At 45.3% G+C, this 16,737-nt stretch overlaps 1 protein-coding gene across 2 annotated transcripts in view; it reads right to left on the reverse strand.

Moving 5' to 3' along the window:
* PHLPP1 (PH domain and leucine rich repeat protein phosphatase 1) overlaps nt 1-16,737 on the reverse strand; it is a 651,577-nt gene that overhangs the window by 178,136 nt on the left and 456,704 nt on the right. The window lies entirely within an intron of this gene.

The following is a 16,737-nucleotide window of genomic DNA, read 5'->3' on the forward strand; positions in this document are numbered from 1 at the left end:
TTAAAAAACGTTACGGCAATGCATGTCAGCGATTTAGTTCCTCTCTTATTTCAAGTTTTACTTAATCTTCCCTTCCTCAGCGTTAGCTATTTAATGGTGTTATGTTTCTTTCTGTATTTTATTTTTCGTGCATACTTTGAACTGTGCAGGTGTTTATGAGGGGCTTTGATTGAGAGCTCTGACACGGAGCCAGCTCAAAGCGCCTGTCAGTGGGATGGCCTCTCTGCAGAGCACACAGAACAATGGTCATGCATTCCAGTTGTAATTGTAATTTTGGGACAATGTGTGTGAAGAGGGTGCACAGATGGCAAAATATTTACAGGGCAAAAACAGAAGTAAATAAATTGCTTAAATGTGAATGAGTGCAGTGCATGTTTGGAAGTGATTTAGTGAGGGAGCTGCAGGAAAGTTCATTCGGGAAAGCGTGAAAAGAGGGTGCTCCTCTGGAGGAGTATCCAACCTGGAAAAGTATGCTTTACTACTGAGGACTGAACTTGATTATGACTTATTAGGTAAGTCATAACTGGATGAACAGTTGGCTGTGGAAGTTTATTGGAACGTGTTCAGTTCCCATCTGCACACTTTTGGTGAATCGGACTTGGCACAGCTTTAAGATGTATTCGGGGCTTAACAGCCAAAGATCCAAAGATACATTTGGATCCTCTTTTTATAGATTATTCATACCTTTTTTATTATTTACATAAGGAACCCTACACACTCTTCACATGTGATTAACCACAAATCACGATCCTTTGTGACTTTTCTTCACTTTCTCACAACTTTCCAAACTTTAGTGGGAGTAGGTGAATGAAATCGTGGTCATTGTTGCTTATAAATTTTATATATTACATATTTTTTGTAGCCCTGAGGAAGTCGTTGGAAGTTATCCATGAGATGAAACACGTGTTGGCTGCATTCTGTTCAGACCGGCTGTGATATTACCCATTTGGAATTCTGGCGTTTGGAATAAAACAAAGAAATTACCATAACTACGGACTGCTGGATTTACTTTGGAATGGATATTTGCTCAGAATAAGTTTTTGTTTGTATTGTTCTTGGTGATTCAATCTCCAAACCTTGCAACGTTGGGTGGCTTTTCGACTTCTCCTTGAAGCAAACTTTGGAATTTTGATTGTACTACTTTGCACTGACTCAGCGCAGAGTTGACTTTTAGCCACTTTTAGACTGTTATTTGGCAACAAGGATGCTTGATTCCGAAGGACCGGTTCGTCTGGGTGAAAGGAAATGTATGGAGCCTAAGATGGTAGTGTGAACTGCACGGACCCTCCGGGCAGATGTAATTGCCATCAGAAAGGCCATCTTGATGATGAAGAGCGTAAGAGGGCAGTTATGAAGTGACAAAGGGAGTGCACATCAATAAATCAAACTAAGGTCCCATTGAGGCATAACGAAAGGCGGAGTCTGGAGCATCCAGCGGTCGGATGTTATATACCTTCAGCGGTGCAGAAGACAGCGTATCCTATCTTTCAATGGGTGTCCATGATGGTCAGAGGGAAAACTAAAGGGGCTTGGAGGCTGCAGGTGGGTGGTGGAGGACTGGCCTGACCTATGGCTACCTGAACCATAAGGTCTGTGGCTACCGTGTACCTTGTAACACAAAGACTGGGAAGTCTGCTGGCCATGGTGGCTGGGCAGTTGGCAACATAGCTGGAAACCATTTCTGTGGCCACTAAAAGAGTGGACAGTGGTTGGCGAGGGGCCATGAGATGGCCTAAGGACCTGGTCATAGCCCTGCTGCCCTTGAAGTGCTCCAGCACTGAATCTGCCTAGTTTCCGAAGAGATGGAAGCCATCAAAGGGCCTGTCCATGGGTGAGGCTTGGACATCCCCAAAAAATCCAGTTGGGGCATCATAAGGCCCAACAACCATTAAACCGTTCTGCCCAGCGAGTTGGTCGTATCCAGCCCACAATGTATAGTGGACTTCGATGCATCTCTCTGAGAGAGTATGACTCAGACCTACTCAGACCAGTGTCAGCACCTGCGCATCAGAGTCCAAAAGCAAGTGGAAGTATCAGCCCAAAAGGCCAGAGGTGCTCACCTACCGCAGTGTCAGGCTGGTGGAAGAGAACATAATCTTCCCCAAGGTATTCATCGTCTTGAATTCCCTGCCTGGGGAAGTGGAACGGAATGTTCCAGGGTTTAACTTGGAAGTGGAGTCTTGGACCACCAAGCTCTCCGGGCTGGGTGTGTTGTGAGGAAACAGGTGTACCTGGGGAAGGGCATTGGCGGCGGCCAATAAACCTATTCACAGAAGATGCTATGGAGAGCTTGGATAAGTACTTGAAGTGGTTCAGATATGGTGACTTCCAATTGAAGTACTTCAGTAAAGACATTCGTATTGACAGCCACAATGGGTAGCTGAAGGTCCAGAACCTCAGCTGCATTCCTCACCAACATAGCAAATGAGGCTCCTTTCTCCGGAGCCATGGCAGGAGCAACCAAGCCAGTATCTTGGGAGGAGTCCTGTCCACTGGCATCTACCAGATCCTCACACCAGGTTGAACACCAGCCCCTAGATGTCACTTGGTAACTTCTAGGGGCTGGTATTCATCAGGGTCCAATGGCCCCTCCCAATCATCCCCAAGTCGTAGCTCAAAGGTTATGGCACAGGATCCAGCCTGGGTGTCTGCCTTCAATTGGCGCTGGAGTCTGCCTCAGACAATGCCCATTCAGCTCTGTGTCAGGGATGAGTGTGTGGGCTGCGCCAGGACGTCAACAGTGGAACCAGAGAAGGTCGAGGTGGCTCGAACGGTGCAGGTACAGATCCCATCTATGGATCCAAGAGGCCTGGCTGGTGCTGGGGCCGAACCTGATAATGAAAGACCAGCAGGCCCCTCTTCCGAGCCAGCAGGTCCCGAAGACTCCCCAGCAGGGACAGGAAGCACTCAAGCAGGGATGGGCTGCCCAAATAATAGAAGTATGGCCTCATAAAATTCGTGAAGTTGCTCCAGCTCCTGGAAATTCGGGAATGAGCGGAGACTGCTCAGACGTAGGTTCAACCTCAGAGCCAGGCCTCCAACACCAACATTACCTCGTCCTGTGAGATGACTGACAGACTGGGTAAGGTCAAATACCTCTTCGACTTCTTGCTCATCTTCTGTTTGTGGGATTTACAAGAACACCCGAACAACTTTGACTGTGATAACTTGCATTTGAAGAAGCTCTGTGAACGATCCTGGGACCTTCCTCAAGACTGAGATCGAGACCGTCAGAGTGGCACACATCGAGCAGCAAGGAGCTTGATGGACTTCTTTCTCAGCTGCTATAACCGTCCTTCTCAGAATCCTGTTACTTCACTCCGAACTCAATAGAGAAATGTTCCATAATCAGTTTTCGCGTGTGCCCGTCTTTCACTTACAACTCATCACAGTGGGGGCCTCATGCCAGATGCAATTTCTCCACAAGCTCCATTTTTAAAATGTTTGTATTGACACACAAAAGCAAGACAAACGATGGCGGCACCTGTGGACAAGCAGGCATTTGCCTCCTACAATGCCAAAGAGGTGCCTTCGCTGCATGCTTGACAAGGATAACACGAATATTTACTATAGCAAAATAAAAGACAAAACGAAGGTAGGCAATGAAAGGAAACCGATGTAGAGTAAACTAGCTCAGTTGATATAATGAAGTAAGCACTTACAGTAGAAAAAACCACAATGCAATTCTAACCAGAGGTGCTGATGACTCGTTTTCACGGTAGAGTTCCAAGCAGCTTATATTTGAACAAAACTCATTTACACCACTACTGTACTTCAAGTACAACAGTTCAAAAATAGAAATTCAGTTTGAAAACAAGTCAATGAAATTCTGAGGATGCCATCACAGGATCCTGAGAGAATAAGACAATGTGACCTCAGATCCTGCAAGGAAAACAGTGTTTAGATTCACAGTGGAACAGCAGAAAAATTCTCTGTTGTAGTAAACAGAGAATTAAGCTGTACAGTAAGAAACAGTTAGCTGCCCATTGGAAAAGCATGTGAATTGTAAAAGCTGTAATTTCTTAACTTCCAGTTCATCTGATTAACATAGGAATAAAGACAGACGCTTACTCATGGGGATCCACCTCGCGAAAAGCATGTTGCCAAAAGGGCCATACATTAAAGATCTAATTATTAGAATAGATTATAAATGTTGCTTTGACTTGTTTCTCTTGTTGGAAATATGACAAACTTGCTACCCTTTCGTAAACAGCATACCGTGGTTGCTGGCAGAGGCCAAAGATATTAACCCAGCATATCATAGACAAAAGGAGGAGCCAAGGGGCAGGTTTTGTTTGTTAGCTAGCGCAAAAGGGTTGCAGCACCATATTGATTTTGGCAAATAGACTCTGAAATATAACAAAAAGTGTGATTTTGCAATTAAAATGTCAATTGCTCAATACCCAAGGCATGTCCAATGACCATCTGAAACAAAGGACTAAACTTGGGTCTCCTAAAAATCTGAGCAAAAGTAATTAGATTTGGCTGGACAACTCACAACTACACAGCAACCTGTCTAATATGGGAGGATGCTGTGCTATACACCCGATATAATTGTGGGTAAGCCAAAGATGCAATGCTGGTCATAAGAGCTGTGGAATTTGTTGTCCTTTTCAAAAACACTGAATAGGTCTGCATCTTGTTTTCTATACCTACAGTACCGTTTTCAATGGAATCAGTCAGTCAGTCAGTCAAAGATCTTTATTCGGAATAAAATACATCCATAAAAGTACACAACAAGTGCAATGGCAAGCAGTACAATACAAGAATAAACAGCCAAAAAATATAATCTGTCTGATCCAATAAAATGCAAAAACATGTTAAAAAGACAAAATATACAATATATTTTTTTTTTAAATCCTTAAAAACTCTTAAAAAAACAGCAACAACTATAGTGTAAGACAATGAAGAAAAGAAATCCAAACATATACATGTGCAAATTACAATGTGCAAGATCATGATGAATATAAAGTGCAATGTGCAATATGCAGATTCCTATCAATCAATGTGCAGAGTAGCTCGTGAGCGGACAGCAGCTTTAAGAAAACAGCTCACTCTAAATATTATTTCATCCTTACTTAACATTAGTAAATTCCTCATTGCAGACTTGAAATCTAAGAGATCGTGTTTCCGACAATATGGCATTAAAAAGTGCACAGTAAACAATTTATAAAAATCACAAAAGAACATAAAATGCATAAGGCTTTGTTTCATGGTCGGGTTACATGGACAGCCTACGGTTTCCAAAGGTTTATTGTAGCCCAAAGGGAAATTTAACAAATTTACTATGCTCCCGTCCCGGAAACGGAACAGTAAACTTCTATTCCATCTACCAAGATTTAAACGTAGATATTTCTGGGGCGGGGCAGAGTAACTAGAGGCGGGCTCTAAATGGCCCATGTACCTTGCGACTGTATGCTTTGGAAGATTTATCCTTTACCGTTTTTCTCTATAGAGTTTATACAAAGCCCCTTGAATACACTTCTTATGTGAACGATCTATAAGATTCGGAGATGTAAGCAGGTGACCTTGCCCTATACTTATTAGACATTCATTTACTGCTTTCAGCCATGTTATGTGATGTGCCCTATCACATTTTAAACAGTCTGTGATTATATCACGAGTCAACATGGCTGCCGGGTTCGTCCATATCTTTAGCCAAAAAAGGGAAGGCCTTGATCTAATAAAATCCTCAATATAGGGAATATTTAGTTCACTGTGACATATATAATTTGAAGCACCGATAACTCCACCCAACACCTTCCGGCAAAATCTGTTTTCTTCCGTTTGGATATGGAGGCAGTTTGTATATCCCCAAACCTCTGCACCATAAGTACCAGTAGGGATGCATTGTGTTTGATAAATCTTTATTAATGGAATCCATTAGAGGCCCAATTAGAATTAAATTAGTCATTAGAGAAGGCAAAATAAATCGGTCTTCCATGCCACCCTTTGTTGCCCTGGAAATGACAGCCCTACATAATTAAAAAAAACAGCTATGCTCAGTAAAAATATACAATGAAACCAATAGCAGAATGTCCTTATTGCAGAACCAGAACATGATTGTTTCATAGGAGACCTTTGTCTGCTAGAATCAAGGTCATTTATGTACCACCATAGCTATCAAGGGCAGAGTAGCAAGAAGAAAACGAAGGGCAGGTCCCGCTCTGATCATTATGCTGGCCGAACCAAATTCTGAGGCAGGAAGCGCCAGCAATACATCCATGTAAGCCCAGCAATGATTGCAAAAATCTCTTTCTAACAAGGAACCAACTGCCAAGGCAAACTACATTCTTCAAAAAAGAAAAGCACTTCAAGGCAATGACTGCCATCAAACAGGCTTTCAGCACAAAAGGAATTCCTGTCAAAGTAAAACCTCCCAGGGCTTCTTTGACAAGTGAGCGGGAAAGGGTCAAGGCGAAGTCCTTGATAAAGACACAAATATCAGGTGAAGCTACAAAGAAAATGAGCTACTAAAACACTCTTTATAAGAAACGGATTTAGAGCAGAGCACTTTCTGGTGGAGAACATTCACTTAAAGAGCATAAAAATGAACTAGCAATGCACGGTTACATCAGACTGTACTGAAGAAAAAGGCAGCATGAAAATGGCAGCATGAAATGCATTTACCATTTTCCGTTCATTAAGAAGGGCTTTCTATAGTTGCTTTTTTACTTCTGCTAGTTTTCAAACTAAAGACATATTGCCTCAAGATAGGCGAAATTTCTTCATTTATGTGTGAAACTTGCTTTGGATATGGACTTTTGGGATCTCAAACAAGGGTGTAGATGTTTTGATCCATAAATCACAATAATAATCCCTTAAGTAAAAAACAGTCACTTACAAGTATCTAATCTTACAGCAGTAAGAAATAGCAGCAGCTAGCCAGTCAAAAAAAGCTTGGTACTCCACAGGTAAATCTTTCTACCTATTCTTTTTATGATCCTTGTGTAACCACTGGGATACCTGCTGTGTTGAATACAACCCTACTCTACGGTTTTAGTACGTTTTTTCCCCGTAATCGCGTTTACAAAATGCCACAATTCGTGATCAACAGCATGAGTTTGACAAGCACAGGAACTTTGAAGTTTCATTGTTCTTATTAAATCTTCAGCACAAGGTAACACCTTAACAACGCTATAAAGATCACGCAAAAGTCATCAAATTAATTTACACTTGTGTATAAGCTTTTCACAACACGGGCACGAGTGAATTTTTAGAGCTTTCGGCATGACGGCACTCTCTTTTTCCCGGTTTAGCAAAAGACCTTGTATAACTGCGGGTACAAAGAATCATTTGCATCATAGACAGGTTTATTAATTTCAGGAACCAAATTTAGGTAGCAATTTGGACTAAGCTCTAGTTTCTTTTATGTTTTCAGGAGCAAGCCCCTGAAGAAGGGTAATGTCCGAAATGCATTGGGCGTATATACGTTTTGGATATACGAGTTTGATCATTCAGAATGGATTTTACTAAATGAAGAAAATAAATAAATGAGAAAAAACAAAACTAAACAAATAAAAATAATTTTTGTGAACGAAACTTCGTAAAGTTTGAAAAACTGTATTTAAAAAGGACAATTGAGTGCAAATTGGAGTCTCCCCCCCCCATACATTGGGGGCAGCCTATCAAGTGAATTACCCATCCTCATACTCAGGAGGATTCACCAACTAGCACCAGTAAAAAGACGGAAATTACTCTCCCACTTTACCAGCGAGTGCATGTGTCTAACCCTTATACGGATTCATATATTACACCTGCTGTGAGGCAAACGTTTTTCGATGTATCAATATGCCATTTATAAACCACTCCATCTTATAGTGTTAACAATGGGCAAAATCTGTCTGTCGGACTAGAATGGTGATATCTAGGAATTGCAGTGTTATTACTTTGTAAAGCTTAATCAAAGTGTTTATTTTTATCTTTTTCATTACGTTCTCCTTCGGTTGAGTCATGGCTTTCCTCGATCTTCACTCACTATTTCTCCTGCTCTCCTTTCCCCAGTAACATTTTAAAGTTACATTCTGCTCCCAAGTTTGTCTCATAATGCTAAACCTGGGTATGGTTGTCCTTTCCATTTGCATCTTTTGGGGCGAATTAAATAGGTTTTTTATGTTTCTGAACTTCTGTGGTTCAAACCTTTAGGATGTGCAGTTTCAATTACTTTCTTTCTCTTCTTCCTGACTTATATCAGCTTCTTCGCAATTCTATTGCTAGTTCTGCAGCTTGTTTGATTTCTGGGAGAAGTATTTTTGGCCACATTATTAAATTTCCTTTTGGGTACCTTGTCATTTCCATTTTTCATTTTAAATCTGGTGCATCACTTTTAAAGTACTAGCGAGCAGTGGGACAACTAAGAATCTGGTTAGCTTTCTAAATGTCTATGAGAAGTCCAAAGATGCTAATAATCTAGATACTAGATATAGGCCAATCCTTTTTCAAGTGCAGCCCCACGCCATTGGAACCCTACACCTTAAAGAAATGGGCTAGCCCCATTTCTGTTGTTGTGTAATAGCTGAAAACGTGCTTTAAACCAGCCTATCCGCTTCCCAATGTGTTATTTCTTTCCTCTAAAGTCTGGCATTTTTATGGTCATTCTATAGGACTAGTTTTAAATCTCTTTTAGGAAATATGGTATTTGCTGTTTTTTTCATTACTACGAAAAACGTTTCTCCTGTGATTTTGCTAGAGTGTAGCACTCCTACACCTCTGGGGTTAGGTTTGTGCTTTTTAAGTTATTAAAAATAAACTAAGCCTTTGTTCAGGGACCTATCCAGATTACATGGTAGCCTTTGAAGGAGAGCCTGGAACACAGCATTTTGTCCAGGAGCAAATAAAGAGGATTTATCATTCCTGGAAGGGGACTGGGAATACAACGTTGCCCCACCTCAAGCACAATACCATCAAATGCATTAATGATTCTCAGAGTCTTCCTGAAAATTGTATATGAGCCTAGCAGAAAGCAATGGACCATTTGAGTCAGCGAGAGAAAGTCTAAGCAAAATGGGACGGAGACCTGAAGACCTAGGCAGATAATTTATGTGAACCCATTGTGTCTTTCTGGACATCTCTGTCAATTATCATGGCATCGAAAGAGCAAACACCCATGGCATAGGAAGATGACAGAGGGGTCATAACCAGCAGGGACCTCAATAAGTAGCACCATGCATCAAGCGACTTCATGGGCATTAATGCTTGAGATACAGAATGAAAAAAGCAGGGTTTGGCTGGGGTGAAGTGGCATGTCAGGATGTGGAATAGAATCTAGAATTATTATCCTACCTAGTGGTGTGGTATGAATATAATGTAGAGCAAAGGGCCAACACCAGAATAATCTGTCAACAACAGTTTAAGCACAAAACCTGACCCTTACACCCTCCAGTAGTCAATCAAATCTTGAGTTTAATGAACTTTTGTGAAGACAAAGGACACTTTCTAGAACAGGGGTTTCCAACCGTTAATGTATGGAGAGCAACTTCTAATCAGTGAAAATCATTGTGAGCTACTGAAGGCTTAACTTGTACATTGTTTTCAGACAACCCCACACCCAAGAGCATTGACAAGCCTAATGTCCATAAAGCCAGATACTATGCTTTGATCAAAATACTTTGACTAGGGTCACCATAACAGGACTGCCATGTGTGTCGGTGAGAGCATGGTCTTTAGGGATGCATTAACGTGTGTGCATGACTAGGATATATGTGATGGGTGACTGAGAGCATGGGCTGTATGTACTTGTGACAGCATATACCTTTCACCATATATACATTGTTAAATGTAGAACACAAACCTACAACCATTTTTTGGAACAGGATACATTTAAAGTGCAGAAAAATGTTCGAAATATGGAACATTTTCCTCCCATTTAAAACAAAAATGACTATTTGTCAGTTATATATGTGGTACATTGTCTACTGGACCCTGGGAGCAAGAGGACTGCTGTTTGTAATTGCAACACTAAAATGGGAGAGGATTAAAATGAAGAGTTACCTTAAATCATTAAGATAACTTTTCATTTTACATTTCTCCCATTTAAAAGCATTCAGAAACATCATTTGTTTCTCATTCTCCAATACGGAGTTGACAAGGACTTCTATTTAAGAGGTAAATACCTTAGTATTTAAATTCTTCACATCTGTGACCCAGCCACAGTATGGGTCATAGATCTGACTGACCACTGCTCACTATCAGGCCCTGCTATCTGCAGCCTGATAATAATGTAAAATAAACACAGCCTTCCTTTAACTTTACAAGGAAAATGTGGCCCTGTGCTTATTTAGAAATGAACTTAGGGCTCGAAGCTACTCTGAAGGTGTCTGGGAGCTACTGGTAGCTCACAATCGATTGGTTGGAGGCACCTAGGGTTATGAAGGCCTTTTGTATGCTGAACATACTGAGGAGACCACGCCTACATCAATAAGAAATGCGTTACTTACCTGTAACTGCAGTTATCCAGTATTAGCGTCTTTCATAGATTCACATGCCTGAATCATTCCCCGTCGTCGAGACGGGAGCCTCCGGTATATAAAAAGTAATGTCCTAAAGACATACATAGAAAAGAATAGGCCCAAAGGTCTCACCTTAGTAGCCTATCCACGTCCTTTTGCAGGAAGGACCAAACAGAGCAGGCCCCAAGGGTCCCACCTTGGTGGCCTATCTGGGTCCTTTTGTAAAAAGGACCAAATAAAGTAAAACAGCCAATCAGCTACTACCTCCTTCTAGAACCTTCCTGCCAGGAGCCCAAGTCTCTCAGATTTTCGTACGCACCAAGCTAGTTAGGCGTAAACTCATTAGAGAGAAAGGTGAGCCCAGCCAGGGGAGGGTGCATGTGAATCTATGAAAGACACTAATACTGGATAACTGCAGTTACAGGTAAGTAACGCATTTCTTATCCAGTATTTGGGTGTCTTTCATAGATTCACATGCCTGAATCAGAGTAGCGAGCAATACATTATGCACATTCTGTATGAACATCAGGTATGAACATGTAGATAATACATATCACATGACTATAAAGCACAAAATTCAATGGCATATAAATACAGTAAGAGAATGTGCATACCCGTAAAGGATGGAGGGATGTAGTAGGGCTCACCTCACTGGAATAGATGGCGAAGCACTGCTCGGCCCACTGCTGCATCCTTCATCAGCTCAGTATCCAGGCAGTAGTGCCTGGTGAAGGTGTGCGGAGACTTCTATGTCGCCGCTCTGCAGATGTCCAATATCGGCACTCCAGCGAACAGCGCCGCAGACGTGGACATGGCTCTAGTCGAATGAGCTTTGACTCGTGAGTCTAAAGGCCGTCCGGCCTTGTCGTGACAAAAGGTGATCGCAGAAGAGATCCATCTTGAGATGCTCTGCTTTGTGAGGGGCATTCCCAGCCTTGGTCTACTAAAGGCAATAAAGAGCTGGGATGACGTTCGAAAGTGTTGTGTCTTATCAATGTAGAATTTAAGACATCTCTTTAGATCTAGAGAATGTAGAGTTCTTTCAGCTGCCGTGGTAGGATTCGGAAAGAACGATCTAAGCACCACTGGTTCATTAAGATGGAAGTCCGAGGGGACTTTTGGAATGAAGCGAGGGTTAGTCCTCAGAATGACTCTGTCCTCTCTGAATTGAAGAAAAGGATCCTGGATGGATAGAGCCTGCAATTCACTGACCCTTCTGGCAGAGGTTAGTGCCAGGAGGAGGGCCGTTTTCCAAGAGAGGAACTTGATCTCTGCCTTATGGATGGGTTCGAAGGGATGCTTCATTAGTTGATGAAGAACCACATTGAGGTGCCACGATGGAGGAATAGGCCGAGGTCGTGGAAAGGACCTGAATAGACCTTTTAGGAATTGTTTGATGAGCCTGTCCGCCCACAAAGATGGGCCTGCAGCCGTCCTTGTGAACCTTGAAATCGCCGCTAGATGCACTTTGATGGATGTATGCGCAAGGCCTGACTGCGCAAGGTGTAACAGGTATGGTAGCAGCTGCTGTGGAGTGGCATGGAAGGGGTGCAAGCCTTGATCCACACACCAGGAACAGAACCGCTTCCATTTTAGTGAGTAGGTTTTGTTAGTGCTGACCGCTCTAGCTTTCGCAAGGACATCTCTGCAATCCTGCGGGATGTTCAGATGGCTGAATTCGCGGTATTCAGGAGCCAGGCTGATAACTTCAGAGAGCTCAGGTTCGGGTGGAGAACCTGCCCTTGAGACATCGTGATCAGGGCCGGAAACTGCTGCAGGCGAAGAGGGGGCCGGGCAGAGAGGCGATGAAGCTCCGTGAACCAGTGCTGCCTCGGCCAGGACGGAGCAATGAGGATCAGAGTGCAGGGTTCCGATTTCATCTTCCTGAGAACCCTGGGTATCAGTGGGAATGGCGGAAAGGCGTACGCAAAGACGTTGCGCCATGCAATGGAAAATGCATTCCCGAGGGTCCCTGAGTGGTGATGCCTGCTTGCGAAGCTTGGGCATTTGGCGTTCTCTCTGGTGGCAAAGAGGTGTATGTTCGGGGTGCCCCACTCCTGGAAGATACTGTCCAACACCTCCCTGTCCAGTTCCCATTCGTGGGAAGGAGACTTCTCCCTGCTCAGTGCGTCCGCCAAGACGTTGTCCTTGCCCGGGACGTACTCCGCTTTCAACGCTATTCCATGTGCCAGAAGCCAGTTCCAGAATCTTTGCGATTCTCGAGATAACGAGATGGAACGCGTCCCCCCCTGTTTGTTCAGGTAGTGCATCGTCGTGGTGTTGTCCGTCCTGACGAGCACTGGGGAGTGACGAATGCGTGGAAGAAACGCCTGTAGAGCTAGGAAAACCGCCCGTAACTCCAACAGATTGATATGGAGCTTGGTTTCCTGTGTCGTCCATTTGCCGTTGATCTGGAGTTCCTGGAGGACTGCTCCCCAGCCTTCCAGGGACGCATCCGTAGTTATTACGTGTGGCTCTGCTGGGAGCAGGAACGGCAGACCCTTTGACAGATGGTGGAGAGATGTCCACCATTGCAAATGATTGATAATGGGTCGAGTGACTCGTATGCAGTCCTCGAAAGAACATGTGGCTTGAATCCATTGCTTTGTCAGTGCCTCCTGAAGTGGACACATTTTTAGGCGGCAGTGTGGAATGAGCAGTATGCATGAAGACATCATGCCAAGGAGGGACTTGAACGTGCGGACCGGAAGAGTCTTCCGCGAAGCCACTGCCTTGGCCAAGGAGATGAGTTTGATTTTTCTCTCCTGAGAGGGGAAAGCCTTGACACGGTCCGTGTCCAGAGTCGCTCCAAGGAACGTGATGACCTTGGTGGGTTCCAGAGTTGACTTGGCGGTGTTGAGGGTCAGTCCTAGGCGGTGGAAAATATCCAGACAGGCGCTGGAGGATGAAGCTGCGGCGGCAGCCGTCGGTGCCTTCACCAGCCAGTCGTCCAGGTATGGAAACACCTGGTGGCCTTGTTGACGAAGAAATGCTGCCACTGGTGATAGGCATTTGGTAAAGATCCTCGGGGCCGATTTGAGGCCAAATGGAAGGACCCGAAATTGGTAGTGCTGTCCTGCCACCGCAAACCTGAGGAACTTCCTGTGCCCTTTGAGAATAGGTATATGGTAGTTGGCGTCCTGGAGGTCTAAGGACGTCATGTAGTCCCCTTTCTCCAGCAGACCAAGGATTTCTTGCAGAGTCACCATACGAAACGATTGTTTCTTTAGGAACACGTTGAGTGCCCTGAGATCCAGGATTGGTCGCCATTTCTTTCCTTTTTGGTGGATTAGGAAGAAGTGAGAGTAGAAACCCTGATTCTTGTGGGCCCGTGGAACTCTCTCTATCGCTCCCTTCTGCAGCATGGAAGCTATTTCCTGAAGAAGTAATCGTAGGTGCCTGTGTGATCGCTGGCACGGTGGCGTTGTTGGGGGGATAGAGGTGAATTCTAGGGAATGTCCAAATCGAATGAGTTGGAGTACCCACCGATCCGTTGTTATAGTTTGCCAATTGCGATGGAAGTATTTCAGTTTCCCTCCAAGTCTTAAAGAATGTAGTGGTGGAGGGGCTAGCGAGGGAGACAAGTCATTGTCTGTTGCCAGCAGGTCGTTTTTGGCCTCTTCCTCGGTAATTGGACTTGCCGTAGGAAGACTGTCGTCCTTGTTGAGGTTGTCGCTGTTGAAACTGCGGCTTGGACTGTGAATATGTGTACGAAGACCGATTCTGATAGGAACCTTTGTATGCAGGTTGGCCTCTTCCCCGGTTGCCACGAAAGGACTGGGTCCGGAATTGTAAAGTACCCAGAGCCTTGGCAGTATCCGTGTCCTTTTTTATGGTGGTAAGGGCCGCGTCAATCTGTTCCCCAAACAGATGCTGGCCATCGTAAGGCATATCTAATATCCTGGTTTGCACCTCCTGGCGGAAAGTGGTGGCCTTGAGCCAGCCCTGTCGCCTCAGGACTGCAGCCCCTGCCAGTTGCCGGAAACCAGTCATGGCGGCATCAATGGCACAATCGATGAGCTTTGAGGCAGAGGTCTGTCCTTCCAAGAGAAGTGAATGTGCCTCCTCTCTGACATCCTCCGGCAGATTTGAAAGATAGGGTGCAATGTCCGCCCAGAGTTGGCGATTGTAACGGCCCAGGAGGGCTATTGAATTAGCCACTTTGACCGTCATGGCCGAAGTGGTAGTAAAGCGTTTGCCAACAGCATCCAGTTTCCTGCCCTCCTTATCAGGTGGCGTCGATAGAGGCGAGGCTGGATTTCGAGAGTTCTTCTGCGCCGCTTGAGTCACCACGGAATCTGGTTTGGGGTGACCTGTCAGACATGCCGGTGCCGTGGAGGTGGCCTTGTATTTCTTATCAAGCCTGGGCACCACCACCTCTATAGAAGCAGGTGCTTGCATGATTTGTTTGCCCTGCTTCCAGATGTATTCAATTATGGGGATTGATCTTGAAGTCTTCCTAGTGGGCTCCTTGAAGTCATAAAGGAAGCATTCAGTTTCCTGAGTTTCCATGGACATATGGAACCTCTTGGCAGCCCGCTCAATGATGTTGTGGTATCCACCGATGTCTGCGGGTGGAGACTCCGAGGTCTGTGGATCCGGAGAGGCTGGAGAATGTGCCACATAATCTTGGTCTGCATCCGGGTCCGACTGGTCGTCATCGACTTCACCTTCCTCCTGTTCCCTCTCCTAATCTTCAGATGAGGGAGCGTCCTGAATTGGTACCTGTGTCTTCTCAATGACCAGGGGAGCTGGTCTATGGCGAGATGAAGGAGCTGGCGCCTGTGCAGCTGGAGGTGCTGACGCAGAATGTTTCTCCGGGAACCTTTCCTTATAATCCTGGATGAGGAATTGTAGGTCCGAGACGATGGATGCGGGGGGACACACCATAGGAGTAACCTGTGTCTGGGATGGAGGTTGGACCTGTTGTTGTAGAAGGTCTTCCTCCTCTTCCGGCTCCTCGTCTGTGGTTTGGCATTTCAGGACTAGGTCCGATGGACTAGTAGCCTGCGTAAAGGAGTCCTCGTCCGACTCCTGACCTTGTAGTAGACAGGCCGGAGGAAGTTGTTGTATCCTACCGGGCGAGGTCTGCTGCGGCGTAATAGGCCGTTTAGTAATTTTCACAGTGACATGGCTCACTTGCGGTGGAAAGGCATCCATGGCGTGGGATAGGAGTGCAGACTCCTTCCAGGGTCCTGTCGACGTCGACGCTGGAAGCGACGGTGTCGTGGTAGGTATTTTCGTCTACGGTAATTTAGTCGTCGTCGACGGTGGCTGCGACGACGATGTCTTCTTCGACGTCAGTTTCGTCGACGGTAAAGTCCCCACCGTCGACGGTGTACTCGTCGTCGACGGCTTTCCCACCGTCGACGGGATGATCCTCGTCGACGAGGTAGACTTCGTCGACGGCGTTGTTCTTGTCGACGGTGTCGTCGTCGGCGCCTTCGACAAGGGTCTCGTCGTCGACGACATCTTCGTCGTCGATGGAGTGACCGGGATGGTCGACGGCGTAGGTCTACTCGCTGACGATGAAGGCGCCGTCCTCGTCGTCGAGGAGGAAGCCGATGAGGCCGTCGTCGTCGTCGACGTCGAGATGGTTTTCTGTGCTGAATGCACCATCGACGCGGTCGTCGTCGTCGCCGGGACCAGAGGCTGCTTCCCGGGGACAGGCAGGTCCTTGCCAGACACTGATGGCTTGCCCTCTGAGGACTTTTTAGAAGTCTTCATAGGAGGGGTGTCTGTGGGGCTGGGGAAGAAACCCTTGGCCTCTTCAAGGAAAAATGCGACACTCCAGACACACTCTCACCTTCGGACACCAAGTCATCAGTCTTGGTCTTGAGCCTGTTGAGCCACAACAGAAGTCGACCTTCTCGGTCCTTGAGGGTCTTGTTGGAGAAGGTCCCACATATTTTGCAGTCCTTTGCCTGGTGGTGAGGGTAGAGGCAATATAAACATGTCTCATGTTTATCCTCAATGTGAAGTCTTTTCTTGCTGCAGGAGGAACAAGCCCGGAAAAGACCCTTCTTCTGACTATCAGACATAACTGTAGAGAATAATTAAAGTGGTTTTTGAAGAAAAAGAGAAATTCCTGAGGAGAACTCAGGTGGAGACTCCCTAGCACAACGTGCGGTAGAAAATCTGAGAGACTTGGGCTCCTGGCAGGAAGGTTCTAGAAGGAGGTAGTAGCTGATTGGCTGTTTTACTTTATTTGGTCCTTTTTACAAAAGGACCCAGATAGGCCACCAAGGTGGGACCCTTGGGGCCTGCTCTGTTTGGTCCTTCCTGCAAA

Source organism: Lissotriton helveticus, chromosome 4_1, assembly GCF_964261635.1.
Source record: "Lissotriton helveticus chromosome 4_1, aLisHel1.1, whole genome shotgun sequence".
In the NCBI taxonomy this organism is placed as follows: Eukaryota; Metazoa; Chordata; class Amphibia; order Caudata; family Salamandridae; genus Lissotriton; species Lissotriton helveticus.